This window comes from Haemaphysalis longicornis, unplaced genomic scaffold (genome assembly GCF_048455015.1).
Source record: "Haemaphysalis longicornis isolate Haplotype H1 unplaced genomic scaffold, Haemaphysalis longicornis Haplotype H1 scaffold_10, whole genome shotgun sequence".
Taxonomy (NCBI): domain Eukaryota; kingdom Metazoa; phylum Arthropoda; class Arachnida; order Ixodida; family Ixodidae; genus Haemaphysalis; species Haemaphysalis longicornis.
Window position 1 is genome coordinate 99,269,775 of NW_027526204.1, and position 19,780 is coordinate 99,289,554.

Genomic DNA, 19,780 nt, shown 5'->3' on the forward strand with positions numbered 1-19,780 from the left:
CAAAAATTAAGTTCGGAACGAAACTGACAACCTGCGCAGGCTTGTGCAGAGAGTGAAAATCAACACATTGGCACTGAAATCACAGAATTCCAGTTCAAGTCCAAAGAAGCGATGAGATATCTCAGCCAGGGAAAGTAACGCGCAAAATAACTCAAAGGAAAAGAGTTCGCTGAAAAGCTGGACAGGCTTATGACATTTCTACGGGAGAAGTTATGCTTTCGGGAAGAAACACAGCGTGAACCGCAGAAGACAGCTGCGAAACTCAAAGGTAACATCACGAATGTGCACGCAACTTATTGCTTCTACAGCTCAGCAGATAGAATCGGCACTTTCTGCAAGCCGACAACCCATGCAACTGAGGACTGTCGTAGGAGCATTCTCACCGATAATCAAGCATGCTTCAAGGTACACTTGACCTAATCCCACTGCGCGGATCTGTAGAGCACGCCTGAATCGCAAGCAATGCAAACGACGACATGCTACGTCAGTGAACAGTGCGCGCAAGAAAAGCTGGTGCAGGTCGAACCACAGCAGTCCAAGGCGACGACGTCTACTCTGCATGCACGCTACTGAACATATACAGCATGGCTCTGTGCTTTCGCGGACGGCTGTACCGTGGATAGGAAGACACACGTCTGGCCGACAGGGCCGTTTGGTGTTGGACAGCGGAAGTCAGCGGTGGTTCACTTAAACTGGACTGGCAAAAAAAATGGGCGTACAGGTAATACGACACGAAGTGTTGACAATCGAGTCATTTGGAGGAAACGAGAAAATCAAATCCATGGACGTAGTTCAAGTAACTATAGCACCCAGAGACAACCAAGCAGCAACAGTAATCGGAGCTCTGGTGGTAGACGATACTGCACAGTAGGCCGCCTCCTCACAATCAGAACATAAACAAAAAAATTGAACAACTGCGGCTACAAGTAGCAAGAGAGGCGCTAGGACTTCTAGTAGGCTAGGCGGGAACAAGTGAAGGATTACTGCAGTGTTCGCAACTTACAGCGGAAAACGATAGCCGAGTGCACCCCGTGGTGGGGAGGTTTTTAGGAGTGCCTCATTCGAAGCCTGAAGACGTTGACGAGAAAAATGATATCAATGCAGACAACTTGAGTGGAGGAGCTACGCATAATTGACGCTTAAGTTGAACGAGCTGTCAACAATGGTCCTTTGACTTACGTGTATGGCGAGCCCAATGATCCCATGCCACTAACGCCGGCAGACATCATCAGCGGACTGCAATTGCTACACGACGGACAAGCAAGCCACACAGCGTAGACGTTGGAGAGGCATAGAGAAGTCGATGCCGGCTCGTAAGAACTTGGTGGAAGAGATGGCATCAAGAGTCCATAGAGGAAATAGGAGCCACTGTCAAGTCTAAGACGCGCAACGCGAAACCACTATCCAAGGAGATGTAGTGCTAAAATTGAAGACCGGCGCACAAGGACATTGCAGAGTCAAAAAATGTTACCCTCGACGCGACGGAGTGGCTAGGACTTGCCTACTTCGGACGGGGAACAAATGAGTTCTCAGAAGATCGACGAACCGCATCTATCCTTTGGAAGGTTGCTTCAAATGACCCGCCAAATCACAGCGCGATGCATGTCGGCCGGGCGGGAGCCTGTTAAATATCATCACAAGTCGCTTGAAGACGAAGAGCAAGAAGACTGCTCCTTTGCTCGAGCGCGTGCTGCTTCTACTTCTTCATTAGGTGTTTTCTGTACCATGCCGTCACTAGTCTAGCTCGTCTCAACAGTTGCTGCCGCATGCGTGACCCGGTGAAGGCCGATAAATTTCGCGATGGTTTCAAGTGAATACGGATTCGTTCTGTGGGTTTTATTTTCCCGCCGGGGTAAATGGGAGCTTCTCTCTCTTGGCGATTGTGATGCACTTGACGTACGTCTGAAGCTACTAAAAGCCAATCGCCAAGTGAATGCAAACCTTCATTATTGCTATTGCGCTTGCCATCGCCTCCACAACGGCTAAAACTATCGTGAGATACTCCAAATCAGCTCTCCGGAATTGCGAAATTGGCAGGATCTCTAATGCAGCCCTACGCATCATACGCTACGTACAGGCCGCTCGTATGCGCAACGTGCAAATAATCTGGACACCCGACCATGCATCTCTGCCAGGCAACGAGCTAGCACATGAGACGGCACAAGGTTTCAGCTACCGGGATTGCCCTGGAGACGCTGCTGACTCGGACCAGGGGGCTAGGGACAGGCTGGTGACCTACCGGCACGTCACTAAACACAATCGCATGGAGCGCCAGAAATATCCCGCAGCGCATCCCACGCTCAATAGACGTCAGTGTGTAGCCTTGCGTCTGCTACAGGGTAATGCATTCCCTAATCTTGCGTTATTCAGCCACATTTATCCCGACCTTTACAACGATCGATGCAAGGGGGGCACTCCCAGCGAGCCTCACTCACTCACATGATTTGGGCTTGCGAAGTTCAGCCACGAATTATACGATCACGCTTACGAATTACCGGAGCGGAGCAGTAGCAGGCATTTTTGCTTAGCTCTGAACCCGAAATACAGATCAAGGTCGTCCAACTGGCCGAACTACTACTACTACTAAGTGATTCGGTATAGAAAAGGAAAGGAAGTGCACTTGGGATATTATTGAGCCCATCTGGGGGCTCATCTGCATACAACCCAGTGCGGGGGGAGGAGGAAGAGGAGATGAAAGACCAGAGGAGAAAAAACAGGTGATGAAAGAGATAGTGAAAGGGGAAGGAAAGAGAGAGAGAGAAAAAATAGCAGTGGCTTAGCTCGGCTATGCCAGGATATACGTAGCGTGAGCTAAAGTTCAGCTGGTTATTCTTAGGTTTCCTGGTTGTCTAGGATCAGCTGATTATCATGTTTACTGTTGCTAAAACGATAACTATCCAATCCAATCCAGTCCAGTCCAGCCCGGTCCAGTCCAGTGCAGTCACTGCTCCTCGCGCATGCGGAGCACGGCTCTCCAGGAGCCACGCGAAGCGGGTATCAAGTGGTTCCGGCGCAGCGTCAGACTTGGCTACTCGGCAACGGAGGCGCACAACTGGGCACGCGCCGGCCCCAGTGTGTCTGCCGCGGCTATGAAGTCACTCCTCTGGAATGCGCAGACCGCCGAATGTGCAGTCCCAATTCTCTACTCACCCGTACTCCAACTGGATTGGATTTACAATCCAATAGAATCCTATCCAAGCCAAGCCAATTAAATCCGATTTGATCCAATCCAATCCAATCCAATGCTCCTCTCGTTTGCGCACAACGGCCCTTCAAGGTCCACGCGAAACTGCTCAAACTCGACCAGTGTAGCTTACGCTACAAAAGGGGGGAAGTGCAGCCTCGATGCAAACTAAGCGCGCAAAAAGCAGCAGCAACGGCGCGTACATCAATCTGTCTTCTACAGACGCTTGGTCAGTTCGGCGGCCTCAAGGTAGCCCAGGAGGTTGCGGAGCACGTCGCGGCGGGTGCCGATGCCGCTCGCGCCCAAGGGCTAAGGGGGAGGTATTCAGCAAGACTCCCACTTTCTCTTCCTCCTTACACTGAGTTTTAGGCAAAATAAAGTTGTCGTCATCATCACTTTTCCCATCGTTATTTTTCTGCCATTAGAACAATTGCCATCCGAAAAACACCACATTTTTTCTTGCGCTACCTTTTTCTTCAGGTGGAGTACCTCGCGGAGACTCTACTTCCTTTTCAAGTAATGTATGTGACGTGCTGGTCGTCATCTTCCTGAAGGCTTGTTTTCATTGGCCTTCAGTGTCATTACGATGGCTGAAAGCGCTAAAAGCCGACAGACATGCCGATAAGAAAGCAGCTTTTTAGCATTATCTTTTATGTGGCGTTTGCTCGCCACCTAGTGAGTATGGGAGAAAATATTGTAAAGAACCGCAGTACCGCTAGCGATAATTATATTCAGATGGCGCTACATCCCTGAAAGTTGACCGAAGCAAAACGACAATGACATGCTCTTGCGGGAGCAAACGTGAATCAGTAATCATCTATGCTCTGTGCCGAGTGAGCGAGTCTTCAAGATTCGGCTGCGTAACGACTGTACGTTAGTACTTCACGTAGTGTTGTATAAGGCATAAGGATTTGCTGGATTTCGGCAATCAATACTGGATAGTGCTGCTAGTTAAGCAGCAGCAGTTCGGTCAAACTGGGACAACAGGACTTGGTGAGTTCGCTATTCTTGGCACCTGTTGCTTTTGCTGCCGGACGTTCTGCGCACGTCGTTTGAGATTGGCACTCCAAATGGCGTCACAGTCAAGGTGTGAAGCGAACTGGTTAACGGACGATATTTCGTGCGAAACGCATGTAAAAGTAATCAAGCTTTCCTACACATGGACAATTCACAACTTCACCATGCGCCCAGAGGAGACGGGCAAGAAAATCGAAAGTTCGACGTTTTCGACGGCGGGTCCCGGCAACAACAAATGGCGGCTAAATCTGTACCCGAATGGCTCGAGCGAGGATAGCAAGGACTACGTGTCCCTATTCCTGCGACTTGCATGCAGCGACAAAAAAGACGTGTTTGCCCAATTCAAATTCGCCGTCCTCGGTGAAGCAGGGCAGAAAACCGATATTCTTGAAACGACTCACCTGTTTGTTCCACGCAGTTCTTGGGGCTGGAAAAATTTCCTCGTAAGAGATCGTCTGCTGAAGGGCAATGACTCGCTTGTGGCGCAGGATAAACTCACCATATTCTGCGAGGTGATTTCATTCGTGGACTCGGTGAACATTTCGTCACCAAATAAAGTGTCCGCCGTGAATGTTCCCGAGTGCCAGCTGTCGCAGGACTTCGGCTGCTTGCTACCATCTCGTCGGTTCTCTGACGTCATCTTGCGCGTCGGAGGGAAAGACATCCACGCACACAAAGCTATTCTGGCTGCCCGTAGCCCCGTTTTCGCCGCCATGTTCGAGCATGAAATGAAGGAGAAGGTGCAGGGTCGAGTCAAGATAACGGACTTCAGCTTCGGGGTCTTCCGCCAAGTGATCGAGTTCATCTACACGGGACGCGCGCCGAAACTCAACCAGATGGCCGATAAAGTCCTCGTCGCAGCCGAAAAGTACGACTTGGAGAGGCTGAAGGCGATGTGCGAAGACGTCCTGTGCAAGAAGCTTTCTGTGGAAACGGCTGCGGAGATGTTGGTCCTTGCAGATATGCACAATGCCGACCAGCTGAAGGCCAACACACTCCGCTTCATCAGAGCGAATGCGGCAGGGGTGACGGAGACGGACGGCTGGAAGATGGTGGAAACCGAGAATGCGCACCTCGTCTCAGAAGCCTTCCGTGCGCTGGTGGTCGACAACGTTGCCGCGGGCAAGTGATTGGAAGCAAGTGAATGCTATGCATAGATGGAGCAGCTTTAATCGTTGAGGCTCCACGTCAAATTACATCGTTCCTTTCCGTGTTTGTGGTTGTTGCAACAGGTGTGATCGCAGCAAACCTTGAGCTTGCAATAAACGTTCAGTTGCAAAAAAGATGGAAAAACGTGCCACGATTTGAGTTGGTTCGTTAACTCTGTTCGACTGGAAGTGCACGGTAAGTGTAAGAGCGTAACTGTATTGCCGTAACCTGAACCTAATTAAGAACCATTGTTGCTGCGTACGTTGCCTCAACTCAGGGGACACCAGCGAAATGACCGCATTGATTGTAAGCGTTGGTTGGCAGGCATGAGAAAACATTCATCGTTTTTTTTTTACGCTTTGGTATGGATCATAATGTTAGCCTATATTCATTTCGGGCAGTTTCGATATTGGAACATATTAAAGTTTTGGGGACTAAAGCAGATGCACTCTCCTGTTACCAGGAGTGGGGACATAAAAGATAGAAGTTACATCAGATAACGATGGCCTACATCGTTATCTCGAGGGTGCGGCCGGGGAAACGACGGGGAACCCCGGTTCATGCGCGTATCACGTTCTCTGCGCTGGTAACTGGTGGCGTCTACGCTAGGGGGGTGGAGACGTTAAACGTTTCCGGTTACGTCTCGTATTTCTCGACGAACTAGTCACGGCTCACCGTTCTGAAAAGCAGGAAGTACGACATGAACTGAATGCCTCACACAGTTCATTACAGCCCAGGTATGGCACGATGAAGCTTCGCGTTACGTGGATTCCCGCCAGCGCGGGGGACCGGACACTTTTAGATGCGGAGCATCTTATAGTCTGGGCATGTCCCGCGTCGGGGCGTCCGCACTCACACTGCGCATGCGCAACTCTCCTCCTTCTCTCTCTCCCACTCTCGTACCAGCTGCGTGCACTTCGCTTTCGCTTCTCGCGCCTTCTCGCTTCTGCTTTCGCGGCGCATGCTCGGCGCTTGCGCATCTTTCCTCTTCTCGTCTCCTCTCCTTCAACCTTGAATGTAAATCAGGTAGCGCGCTGCGCGCGTTCAGTTCAGCGCTTGCTGCGGTTGACTCCACTTCACTCCGTTCTCCCGATGAAGTGTGATGGAAGCAACAGTCCCCTCAGTTAGTGGGTTGGCGCAAGCAAGTGTCAGCACCACCCCACAAACAACACAACGGAAACACAACGGAACTCCGAGATGCTCCGCATCTACTCAGCGCCCCCTTCGGGAAGATGGGGCTAATTTTTTTTTCTCCTCCAACATCTATCTAGCGTATCTCGAGTGTCAACATCCGCTTCGCGGAATAGAAATCTCAAAGGCGATACCAGTAAGTATGGACCCGCAGATGGAGCAGGTGGAAGCGCTTCTTTCGACCTGATACGTTCTCGCGAGCAGTCAGCGAGGCGGGCGTTTCGTGTGACGTGAGCATTTTCAGCTGCATCCTTTTTCTGAGCGAAAAGCATGATTGGTGATTTCGCTGTGCAGAGGGAAACACATTGAGAATTCTGGTGAAGAATGGAGCGGCGCATATATCAAGTGAACCCATGTTAACGCACTTTGCATGCGAACAGTCGCATTTACAGCTATTAATAAGGTTATGCAGTTTTATATCTTTGCAACAGGAGTAGTGGATCACACAGACGAGAAATACGCCGGACGTGTATCATAGAGGAAGCGCTAATTCTATATAGTTTCCGTTTCAGTGCCAAGATGCGGCACTTTTTTTTTTGCTACACCCACAACCGGCTAACATAAGAATGCTATGCGTTTTTGTTGGCTCACTATAAAATTCATGGACCTCCAATAGCACCTCTTCTGCGCCCAATCCCAGTGCGCTTGCGCGTTGTCACTTCGTCACCGGCGTATCAGTGGGGAACACTCGTTACGAAATCAGTGACGCAGTTTGCAGCTTCTGTTCGGTGTAAAGCGATTCCCGAGACTCGAACTCAGTTTTTGCGAACTTCTTAGATTTGCCTAAGTAGACTGCCACATGAAAATCAATGGCCATTTGAATATCATCGCAGCGTTGCCGGCTACTGGCGGTTACTTTTTTTTGCAACTACTATTATTATTCGTTTCGAAATAATAAAAGCCGAAGATACGCTTCCTAATCCGCGCGGAAAAAGAAGTAAATATGCGCGCATGTCTAGTTCGTTGCGATCGATGTGTTGCCAGCCTTGAAAACAGCGGATATTTACCGACAGTGAGAATCTCTCTTCCTGCCGCAGCTAGTAGAATGCGCAGACTTCCTCGAAGTTTCTGTGAGCTTTTTCTCCGGCTTCGTTTGTGCTTCTTAAAATTGCATTCAGTTTATCAGAATGTATACAAGGTGATGCGTAAGCCGCACAAAAAGATCTTCCTGCGGTAATTTGAATCACGGCGAGCGCACAGGCCGTTGTCCCAATGACAGGTAGAGAAAACACAATAACGTCGTGCAATGCCCATCGGAAGGGCATCTTAAGCTGCACGGCTGGACGTGTGATCATGTAGATATTAAACAGTTGCTTAATTGTAGTTACCCGTCATGTGGGTGTATTTACGCGTGAAGTGATCGAGGAAGCTGAGGCAGTGAGTGAGGAGGAGAGCTGCTTAGCTTCCCTTTTAAATCTTCCCGAAAATTAATCTTGCGTTTTTCGTACACTGCCCAAACGGCGCCAACCTGGCCCGAACAAAAGCCAAGACAAGCCTAAACGGAAACTGTTGCGTCATCCGCGACGAGCAGAGGGCACGCGCAAAGTGGCCGCGCCGAAGAACCGCGAAGGAGTAGGGGCTTCTAATGTCGAATTGAGAAACGCGCTTGGCGCCATTCCTCTGTCCGGGCTTGGATCTACAAATGCGTGGCGTGTGCAGAAGGGTGAAGTGGCAGTTAGCAATACAACAACACTAATGTAAGGTATATTTTTAGCTTTGGCGGTTGGAATTCGCTGTCTACCTCCGTTCGGTTCTCGGGCAGCATGCTATTGAAGCTTTCTAGGGGGTTCTTGATTTTACAGCGCATACAACAAACAAGGACGATAGGGAGAGCGGGACACACAGGCGCTGACTTACAACTGAAGGTTATTGCTGGGAGATCTGGCATATAAATACAGCTGAAATCTAGGCAACATAGAACACGTGAAAACAAACTAACAAATCTGCCACGACATCGCTACCGCCGTGCGCTTACACACTGTCTAGATAGGCGATTTCTTTTGCTGATAGCGCTACAGAAGAGACGCTTACATCCTTTTCTTCTTCCTTTTCTGTTTCGTGAGCCTCAACGATTGATTTACCTTGCCAGTTTATGCTTATTTTCATACAATATTGTGGTACCGTTAAGGATAGGCTCGCACCCAGTACAGTCTCTATCTACAATGTACTCCCAGATCACCGCTTTTGCGCTTTTCCACGTGATAACTGTGTTCCTTTAACCTATCGTTAATACATCTCCCCGTCTGCCCGATATATGCTATGCCACACGATAAAGGGATACTGTATACTACGTTTGTTGCACATTGCATGTGTGTCTCGCTTCTCCCTATCGTCCTTGCTTGTTGTGTGCGCTGTGAAATCAAGAATATGGAACACCAACTCGTCCAAGCTTCAACGTTATTCTTCACTCGTCCCAACATAATGAAAAAAATACACAACTCGTACCGACCGCGCGCACTATCGCTTCTCCCCTCTTTCTCCTACCTTTTTCTCTGCAGTTGCCCGCGCCGCTTATCTCCTGGGCGAAGCCCGTGCGACCTGTACCGTATTTGGGCGATTCTAACGCGCCCCCCGATTGTACCGTAGTAGAATGTAACAACCCCGAAACCAGAAAAAAACCAGAAAGCCGCCCGCATCTTCCCACGGGGGGAACTCGAGTAAATGCGTCGCATCTACTCGAGTCAAGCAAAGCGTCACGTCAAGCGAAAGCCAAGCAAAGACGCCCTTGACTGAATTCCGAACGCGTGCTCCGCCGCTTATATACGTTGAGGGGACTGCGTAAGCCGGTCCCAGTAGACGACGTTGGCGTACTTGTAAAGCGGCGTGGACTCTAGGTGTTTGAGCCAACCGCGGATGTTGCTTGGCCGGAGAACGGCACACCGGTTATATGCGCAGCTCGCCCGAAGGAGAGGAAACCGCGGAAGAGAGAGTACTGCACATGCGCCGGCCCAAGCGCGTCTGCCGCGGCTATGACGCAACGTGCCGCGGCTATGACGCAACACAATCCAACACAATCCACTTTAATCCAATCCAATCCAATCCAAATCCAAGCCAAGACAATCCAATCCAAGCCAATCTAATCCAATCCAATGCCCCTCGCGAGAGAGTGTTCGAATCCAATCCAATGCCCCTCGCGAGAGAGTGTTCGCTTTCGCCTCGACGCGCATGCGCAGTGAGCATGCGGACTACGGACGCCAACGCGGGTGACATCGTGAGTTACTGAAATGCTCTGCATTTAAAATAACTTGGCCCCGATTCTACCACGCACGCGAAGTGTTGTCATTAAGAGACGCCTCAAAATTGGGCAAACCGTTCAATTGAACGTAAATGACCACGCGCTGTGGGCAACCAAAGCCGTTCCGTGAAGCTTTGGACTGAATAAAATGTGGTCCCTTTGTTTTCCCCAATCGCGAACAAACGACTCCAGGGACCTTATGCACGGGACGCTGCCCGGTTCATTTCCATTTCCGCCAGGAGGTTTTTCATTGAGATGCTTCATTTCGGCTTCTATTTGGCGGTTTCGGTTTCGAGCTGTGGGAATTTTGCGTTCGACAGTAACGCGGGCAGGTATTTTTGAACGCCTGCGTTCATCGAAACAACAGTGCGCATTATAATTGAGCAAATACGGTACTTCGGGACGGAGTGCCGCATGTGCCCACGGTCACATCTCCTCCTCCCCGTTATTCCGCGACCACTTTCAGCGTAAACGCTCTCTGTTGCGCGCGCGTGACGGCGTAGTTTAGGATACGCTTCTCTTTGCTGTCGCGCCAGGCTGACGCCGTTTCCCGGGTGGACGCGCCAGCTCGCCTCCATCTGCAGAAACCGGCGCGACAGCATGGCGCCGCCGCCTGGCTTTTCCTGTCTTCGCTCTGCCCATGCTCTCCCCGCTTACCTCCGGGAAGGCACAACTGCCAGCGCCCCTCAGCAGCCTTCTTACCGCTTATCGTTTCTCTCTTTTGTGGAGGTTGACTTATTGTGACTTCCCCGCCCTTCGCAATGAAATGCTCGAGAATCAGTGAATGAATTTATTGTTAAAATGGAAACGAAAGACCACCAGCAGGCGTAGTTTGTCTCACCTAAGGGCGGACACCGGAACGCCTACTGGTGCTGGGTTGTGGGAAATGGGGAACACAGGTAAACAAGAAAAGGAGGAGAGAGAGAGAGAGGGGAGGATACATATATACGTATATACAGTTTAAAGAAAACTGTCGGCTGTGTACATTAAGTTCCGCGGATTGCCAGATGCTTCAAAAGTATTTGAATCTGTGGGGGCTCAAGGAAATCTCTGGTGCTCATGATGATGATGGTGAATGTTATTGTTGTTATTTAAGATATGGGACAGTGCGAGGAATAATACAATACGCAAGCAAGTCAGAACAAACAAATCGAGGACGTGCGACTTGTTGCTGCCCACTCAGGCTCTAACTCCTTCCGGAGTACCTGCGAAAACTCGAACCAAGATCGTAAGAACATGCCGAGAAGAGGAAAGAAGTAGGGCAATCGAAAAGTAGCTCTCGTACATTACTTGTACGAAACTTTGCTTCAGTTTGAAGATATTATTAAACGAAGTTTATTGCTTCAGGTCATACACCAGAACGGCTGCGGGTTAGCTCAGCTAACCCTGGAAATTCAAAGCGATAGCTTAGCTTAGCCTGGTTAAGCCTCGGTTTCACTTGGTTAACCTTTCATTTAGCTGCAATTATTATGCTATTCGTCCGAAGCCTGCCTTTGTATACGGTTGCGGTCCCGCTCCCGGCGTTTTCCGAGCCGAACGGCTCGCCGGGCGACATCCGCAGGATTGTCAGGCACCACTTGCCGACGACGGATCAATGCCTCCACCTACCGCGCAACGCGCAGGAAAGACGGCCCGGCCTCGCTCTCATTCATAGCTAAGCTCGCATGCACGCGGTGAGTCACGTGGTCACGCGCGAACCAGCTGCGGAGAGCGCATGCCCCAAGGCGGCGGCGGCAGCGGCTAGCGAACGCGGCCGTCGGCGGAGCTCGTCTCAGTGAGTCACGTGGTGCGTTTCCAAGGGTACGGCTCCGCTGTGGTCAAATAAAGGTCAAATTTAGCGCGACAGAGAAACTGCTGGACAAGATTAGTGAAGTTTTCCTTAAAAAAATGGCTCATTCTTCGTAGCGTCAATCTGACCTTGAAGGTCAGCAAAACGCCTCGACGCTCGATTGTTTTGAGGGAAGTGGTGCGGGGAGGAGGAGGAGGAGGAGGAGGAGGAGGGGGCGTGCCATCAGGAAAATGATACATGGAGACACTGGTTGCATCCATGTTCACTACGCGTTCTCGCCTGCAGCGGCGAGAGTGCCGTCGAGCAGCGTCGATGTTTTGTCTTGCGGTGCAATTGTGTGCGAGTTCACGCTGCTCTCCCGGTGCGAAAGACAACCTTTTTCTTGAGAAACTTGGTTGAACGCAGAATTTGTGGTCTACGGTTATATGTATGTATCATGTCCGTGACGCAAAACTCTTTTGTAGGGCAGACCGCCGTCAACGCTCGATATAAATAAAAAATTCCTCATAGCTTTGGTTTAAATCCTGTTTCACCACCACGTCGTGTGCTTTCAAAAAGCCTCGCTGGTCATCCACCTTCACAGAGTGGACTGCTCCAATTTTTTTTCAGCTGCTTAGCTTAGTCTATAGGAGACATTGTTACGAAATATCGTGAAAAACGCTATAGTGGCTCCCCACAGTATCTTCTTGCAGTGGGCCGTTGCCAAATATTCTCGATCAGTTCCACGGCTAAGCTTGTATACCTCAGTGGAGCTAGCAATTAGAATTAAGGCAAAGCTCTTATCTATTATCCGAAAACATGATTTCTTTTGTGGGTTTCGAACTTCTTGAAACCGAGAAGGGTCGGTGCAGAGGGCTTCCAGCGGCCTATGAGATCTCCTGTTACGATTAGGTATATCAGTCATTGTATGGATAACGGACTACCTTAATAGGTGGCAGCTATTAGATGCGACTGCATCTCATTCACTCGCCTTGTCCCTCCATACGGCGTTGTTGTTGTCCGTCCACACCACTCCCCCATTCTCCTCGCCGGGCGAGCTGCGCTCTCCGCCGCTCACCCCCCTCTCCTCTCCGATAGCGAACACTCTCTCGCGAGGGTCATTGCATTGGATTCGATTGGCTTGGCTTGGCTTGGCTTAGATTGGATCGGATTTGATTGGGTTTGGATTGGATTGGATTAAAGTGGATTGTGTTGGATTGTGTTGCGTCATAGCCGCGCCACGTTGCGTCATAGCCGCGGCAGGGGGTTCACGGCACGTTTCACGCGATGGGAGAATCAACCTAACGGAAACAACAACGGAACCCCCTATGCGTCGCATCTACACAGGGGTTCCCGCGAGGAGAGGTGGGAGTAATTTTTATATCTGCTCCAAACGCACCCCCTCTTACTACTCTGTGGAAAAGGGTGTACCACAATGTGCCGTACTAAGTACATTGCTGTTCAACGTGGCTGTCACTTCACTTAAACGAATACTACCGCGTGGAGTGAAGAACAGGCTATAGGCAGATTACACCTATCTTGTGTGCCTCACGTTCTCGACAATCTTCACAGCAGCGCCTACAGAAAGCCCTCCATAACATCTGCAACTACATCGCAGCCGGCAGCGTTAAAATTTTACCTGATGAGAGCGTAGTCAAGGCCTTCATACAAAAAAACATGGATTCATATTCACGAGTTCGAAGATTTCTTGGAATCTTAATAGACCCCAACTTGACCTAGCCCCCCAAGGTTAAACGTTCACGGGCCCGCATTTTTTCAGCCGCTCAGACTTTGAAATGTCTTGCGGATCCACATTGGGACAGTGATAGCGATTCAATGGTTATACTGCATGACAGCTATGTCGATGGTGTGTGCTGAGGTACAGCCTTCCTATCCTACATCAAAAGTCGGAAACAGGCAAGCAGAGTCTTGAGGCAGCAAGAAGCAACAATTTACGCATCTGTCTTGGGCTTCTGAAGGGATCTTCGAGCGTCGGAACCCTTCAGTAGGCATCCGACTAAAACCCGCCCGCGACCGCCGCCAAATCGGCCTAAACGCACCAAACTATGCTGGCAACGCTGCCATTTTTGCCTCAAACCGTCTCCAACTTTGGTTTGAAAAATCTAAGGCCCCTTAGGCATGCTGACAACATTGTTTTGCGCATTTCTTGTCCGACCGTGCTTCTCCCTGCTTCTCCGGCACCGTTTCGACTGAACGGCCGGACGGCCTATGCGCCTTCATGGTTTGGAATCGCAGCTTTTACTCCAACTAAAGTTCCTAGGGTCCTACCGAGCCTCACGTCAGTCTGCGCCTCAGCTTCTAACATTCAGCTTCGACGGCGCAAAGTCGGAGACTTCGCTAGCTCGGTTTCGTGGCCGTCAACGTCGGTGGTAGCAACAAGCTCGTGAGGAGGTAAGTGTATAGACGTGTCACATCGCCCTTTTCATACCGAGAAGAAAATACACAGGGTGATGTTGCCTTTAGTGTTCGTGGTAGAAGTGTAGGCTAATTTCAAAGTGGATAAGCTACCTGCCGTTTCTTGCGGATGCACATCCGAAACACACGTTAGTGTCGTGATGTTTTTCTTTTTTAACTTACAAGCTCATATGCGTAACTGTTGGCTAGAATCTGCTATGGTGTCACTATGCTTACAACTGGTGACAGTTATTACATGGAGGTAAACGTTAACAGCCGTAGTAAGCAGAACAGGGGTTTTACGATTGCATGCACAAATGTAAAGCAAGCAATGTTTCGGAGATATTTATTTCGTATCATGTGTCATCGAGACGTCGCTCACTGCGGTTTCGGTGCAGGGGCTGATAAAAAAATTGGGCCCATCTCCCCGCGAGGGGGACTCGAGTAAATGCGTCGCATAGGTTGTATTGCGTTAACGTTTAGTGTTTGGGGAGTTGGTGGTAGTGAATGCGTTGTATCAGCAGCTTCTTGACGTAGTTTGAATGAGTCAAGGATATAAGGCGCGTTCGTAGCCTCCCATTGTGTGTCGGCTTTGTGTTCCGCCCGCAGGGTCGAGGGATCGAAACCAGGCGCCGGATAGTATTTTTTTTATATAGTGTAGGGGGAGGGGTGCGGACTACGACTACGGACGTCAACGCGGGTGACATCGTGAGTTACTGAAATGCTCTGCATTTAAAATTTCCTCCACAGCCCGAGCATGTGTACGAGTGGCCGATGGGTGACCTGGTCCGTTTCTAAAGAGAGGCAGACCTACCTCAAGAGACTGCTTGTCCATGCCTTGGCATACCGGGTGCCACTGTTTTCGTTGCGGATGTAAGTGTTTCGCCATATCTGCGCTGCCGATCCTGTTTTTCGTAGAGACAGTGTGCGTGCGTGCGTGTGTGTGTGTGTGTGTGTGTGTGTGTGTGTGTGTGTGTGTGTGTGTGTGTGTGTGTGTGTGTGTGTGTGTGTGTGTGTGTGTGTGTGTGTGTGTCGATACAATTTGCACCTGTACTTACAATTTCTGTTCTAATTTTTTAGAAAACAGAATGGCGTTTGTACGCAGGAGTTGGAAGATGGAATTGATTTCAGGGAATGCATGTCATGACTTATTCTGTTGGAGGGAAAGCACAATGAAGATGCTTGATGCTTTCAATGAACAAATAATATGTAGCATGTGGTGGGCCCAATTAACGCACTCACGTTTGATTCCCGACAGTTGGTGTTGAGTGTGCATAATGCTTCTGCTTCTCTTTTTTAATTGCTATAATCGCACTACAAGGGTTGCTGAGCATGGTCGTTTTATATGTTAGTTAATTGCAAAAGATTGCAATTGAATAACGGAATTGCACTTCAGCAGACATTTTCTCAAGCAATGCAAGTGTGGTTTCGAAATTCCAGGAATCTCGTAAGTAATCAAAGAATAGGTAGCAATCGCTACTTTTTGCTAACACGGGGCACTTCTTGGCCAGTCCCACATCACTAGAGAATTTTTCTCACATTGCTCAAGCTGTAGTCATCATCCTGAGCCTATTTGTGTACACTGCAGAACAACGGCCTGCCTGCTGCATTTCCAATTGCTTCTATCTTGCTTTGTCCATATCCATTTGTTGCCCCTGGGTTTTCTTCCCTCACACACCTCCACCGAGTGTTGTCTTCTTCAGGCCTCTCATTCCTTGGTAGCATTGTCATAGGTGTGGGCAAGCTTTCATGCCACAAAAGGTGCTTTTGAACGAGTATGTGATGCCAACTTCTTTGACGAAAAATTAATCGTGAAAGCAATGTTTTACTTGATCTTTATGTACACAGTCACTGACTGATTTTTTAGATTGTTCAATCATTCAGACACGTCAGTGGCGCTGCCATCCACCCTATTGTGCCAGTGTATAACGACGTCTGAAACTTAATATGCTGAAGCCATTCACCATCTTATTTTTCTGACTTTTTGTTTGCCGTGTTGAGAGGTTCAAAATGGCAATAACTGCAGCAGCCCCATTGCTGTTCGCTTTATCCTACAGCCTTCAACTAGAATTTTCATGTACCACCCTCTGCTAACCTTTTTTTTACTCCGTATTTTTTCCATGCAGCGGCCCCCGCCTACTGCAGGATCTTTGTCAATAAAGTATTTTCCAATCCATCCAATCCAATCCTACGAAGAAAAGATGAGACAGTAGAAGAGAGCGAGAAGGGGTACAAAATCACAGGTAGTCAGGAAATTGATGCCTGCAACGGAGAAACTTGTGATACTTCCATGTGAAGGACGAAAAAGAACAGGCTCAGAAGTTATCCAGTGCCAACCTCCTCTGAGCCTGCTCTTTCTCTTCCTTCACATAGAAGCATCACAAGTTTCTTCGTTGTGGGGATTTACTGTGCGTTGATATCTGCTTTTGGCATATTTTTTTGCTCCCACCCTGGTTTCTGCACACGATTATTACCAGTGAGATTTCGTTGACTGTGTACATTTGTTTCTTCAACTGCTCTCACATTCCCTAAAAAGTTTGCACAATTGGACAGCTTGTGCATTCATTTAATCTTGCATAACATATTAACTAGAGATTGTCAAACAGGAAATTTTGAACTCTGTATAAAATACGAATTGCAAAAACTGACTGAATTGAATGAATCAAATATATTCGAATACAGATATCTTTTTCAATATTTATAGAGTTTTTAAAAGAAAGTGACAAGAAAGATAACTTAGGCAGTCGTCGGGACTTGAGACATCAGAATATATATGTATCGTTAGCAAAATGGTACAAAAAATGACAAATAAACGGCAACCACATGCAGCGACGGTAAAACGTTACTTAATGGGTACAGCAAACTGGTAGTGTGGGTGACGGTGACAGGCAAAAATGTTTATAACCAGGTCGCTAAGGGAGTCGACAGCAGAAGGGGACAGGCCGCCGCCGCCGCTACCTTTTTGCTGGGCAGAAGCAGCCCACAAGTGAGTAGCACCGACGAACGACTGATGGACGGCATTGGCGGCGGTTTGATAATTTTTTTCGCTTGTCGCTGTCGCTCGCGCTATGTTTGGTATACCCATTGAGTTACAGTTTTCACGTCGCTTCTCACTGTCGCTGCGTGTGGTTGCCCATTAAAAGATTAAGACAATATGGCAAGGCAGTGGAACGGAATTTGGCACACCCTGCCGTGGAAAATGCGGTTTCCTCAACCTGTTGTGACCAGAGAAATTATACAGTTGGCTACCATTAGTTCAAAGTCCATGGGGACCGCAACAAAAAAACGGAAGGCACAATAGCGCATTGCCATTATTCCGCAACAATCTTCCCTTCTTGGTTTTGTTTCGTTGCCCATTCAAACGTGACACAGCTTGCCGTGATTGCTCAGACTTGTGGTGAAAATTGAAGCTTGAAACTTTCACGCCACAAACTATTCGCACGGAGCTGTACGCAACCAAGAAGGTTGAGGACCTCAAAACAGAGATGTTTACACTGGCACAAGTCTCACGTGACCGGCTGCTTTATCAGCTGTGCGCTGCCTCGGTTGTGATGGTGCCAACATTGCAGGACACAGCGGTGTTCTGACGCTTAAAAATTTCTAATTTTATCAAGATGTGATGTTCACCTTGATGCTTTTTATTCGAAATAACTTTAAATTAATCGATATATTCGGTTTTAGCTTTAAATTACCAAGCAATTTCTTCTGCTGAATTGAATGTAAAATTGGTGGGACCAGAACATAGCCTCCAATTACCCAAATATTCAAATTAGGTGGTGATCAAGAGTCGACTGCATTTCAATGGCTTGCTCCAGGCATTGAAAAGAGGTTAGGTACGTTAGTGGTTAGTATGACCTTTACTTTAATGCAAGCAAGATCAGGAGATGCACTGAAATTTTAATTTAGGTCGTGCTTATATTTAAGGCTGCTGGTACGAAGCAGAGTGGTATAGCCAGCATGCCGTCATCTTCGAACACCGTATGGCACTCAACGCTAAGTGCGAATTGGCAATTTAAATGCCAAACAATGCACACAGTGAGCATGTGTCCAAGTAATCTGCACCTAGCTGGAAGCCACGAGGGATAAAAGCAGGCATGCACGCCACCCGGATAAAAGCAAATCAGCCACAACCTTGGCTCACAGAAATAATAGTCCATAGTACATCTAATTACATAGCCTCTGTTTCACCTAATAGCTAGAAGGTGAAGTTTCCAGAATGGTTAATGTGCTTCTCATTCATCCCTACAGTAATTGCTATCTTCATTCTTTTTCACTGCTGTCAGGATGAACTTTAAAAATAGGCACTACATTTGAACTAGACAGAATAGGACAGAAATAACAAACGACAAGCACAGATAAGCAGCCGCGTCCCTTTCATCTCATTCCAGCTTGATGCCTTTTTTTCTAAGCCAGCACCTTTTCAGACAGCTAAAAAAACGTTTTTATTGCAGTCATTCAGTTAGAATTTAGCACTAGCCCTTTGTCTTCTCTCAAGACTTAATCTTGATTGTTGAGGGCTACATTGGAAGATGACAGCACCTGTTACGTTCCAACTGTTGCAAGAGAACGAAATGCAAAGCGGGTATACAGAAAGAGTTGGGACTAATCTGATCCAGATGACTTGACGCTGTGTGGCACATATATCGGCTCATGCCCAACACTTCGAAGATTGCACCACAAACTTGGCATTGTTTGCAGCTCCACACTGGGTTGTGAAGAAGGCACCGCTGGTCTCCCTAATGTGTAAATAGAGGCACATCGAGTGTACCACTAGTTAGAACAATCATTGCAATGTACCATGTGTAAAATAAATGAAGTGTGTTGGAGAGCTGTGCACCCACGTATTCAATGTTGCTGTCCACTGGCATAGCCAGTCTTCATTTCAGGAGCAGTTCTTGAGCAGCTTCACGGCCCTCAAAGCCCGTCTGCCTCTATTACTAGAAATCTCTACAATTTGCAAAGCATTTTTGGAACCCAGGGACGACTTCTGCTAGCGGAGTGCGGCATTGCTGTCAACCCAATGCTGCAAATGTAAAGCCTGCTGCTCTAAACACTACTCTTTACTAATAGCATTGATCATTTTTCCAAAGAACATGACCAGGACTACAGCCCAAGTCAACCGGAAAGAATTCTTGTGATAAAACCAAGGCAACCTGTTATATAAAAGCTTGGTCTGGCAGCATCAAGGGGACACCAAAAACAATCCATACGGTACTTGATCATAGATTAATGTTCTGAGGCAACCATGGACATCGGAAGGGGGTGCAAAAGGGGCACCTGCTGCCTCCCTCTTCTTCCGCGATGCAAGGGCTTTGCCCCCTCAAGACAGAATACCGTCAGTGCCAATTGAGGCAACAAATAAGCTGCAGTTGACAACCAAAGCCTCAAGTAAATTTTAAAAATAAGAAACATCGTCAGCTATTGCTTCTAGACTCATGGAGTTTCATACAAAAACAATTAGAGAGGAATCTGGCGCTGCGATCGTACGCCACAATGAGCATGATGGTATAGTGCCTAGAATATTCTAGGCACTATAATGATGGGTAGTTTTGGATTCGGATTGGCACTCGATTGCTTGAGGAAGTTATTATGAATTGAATCGTGCAGACAGTTTCGTTCTCGCTTTGGACTTACATGAATGCATTTGCATTTGCTTTCCTACGCGGGTGGTTGGAAGAAGCGTTCAAAAATACTTTACTCCTTGAACTGCATGCCGCGCACGCACTGACACCGCCCTGAGTGGAATTTTTTATAAGAAGAGTTGTGAATTGGGTCGGTTATCAATTCATTGCCGGCACAGTGAGCATGAAAACACAAATAA

General features: G+C 48.3%; 1 protein-coding gene and 1 pseudogene across 1 annotated transcript in view; both read left to right on the forward strand.

Moving 5' to 3' along the window:
- Positions 1-19,780, forward strand: part of LOC144157860 (uncharacterized) — a 102,465-nt gene that overhangs the window by 23,583 nt on the left and 59,102 nt on the right. The gene's annotated exons all lie outside the window — the stretch shown is intronic.
- LOC144157859 (speckle-type POZ protein pseudogene) lies at positions 4,922-5,438 on the forward strand (annotated as a pseudogene).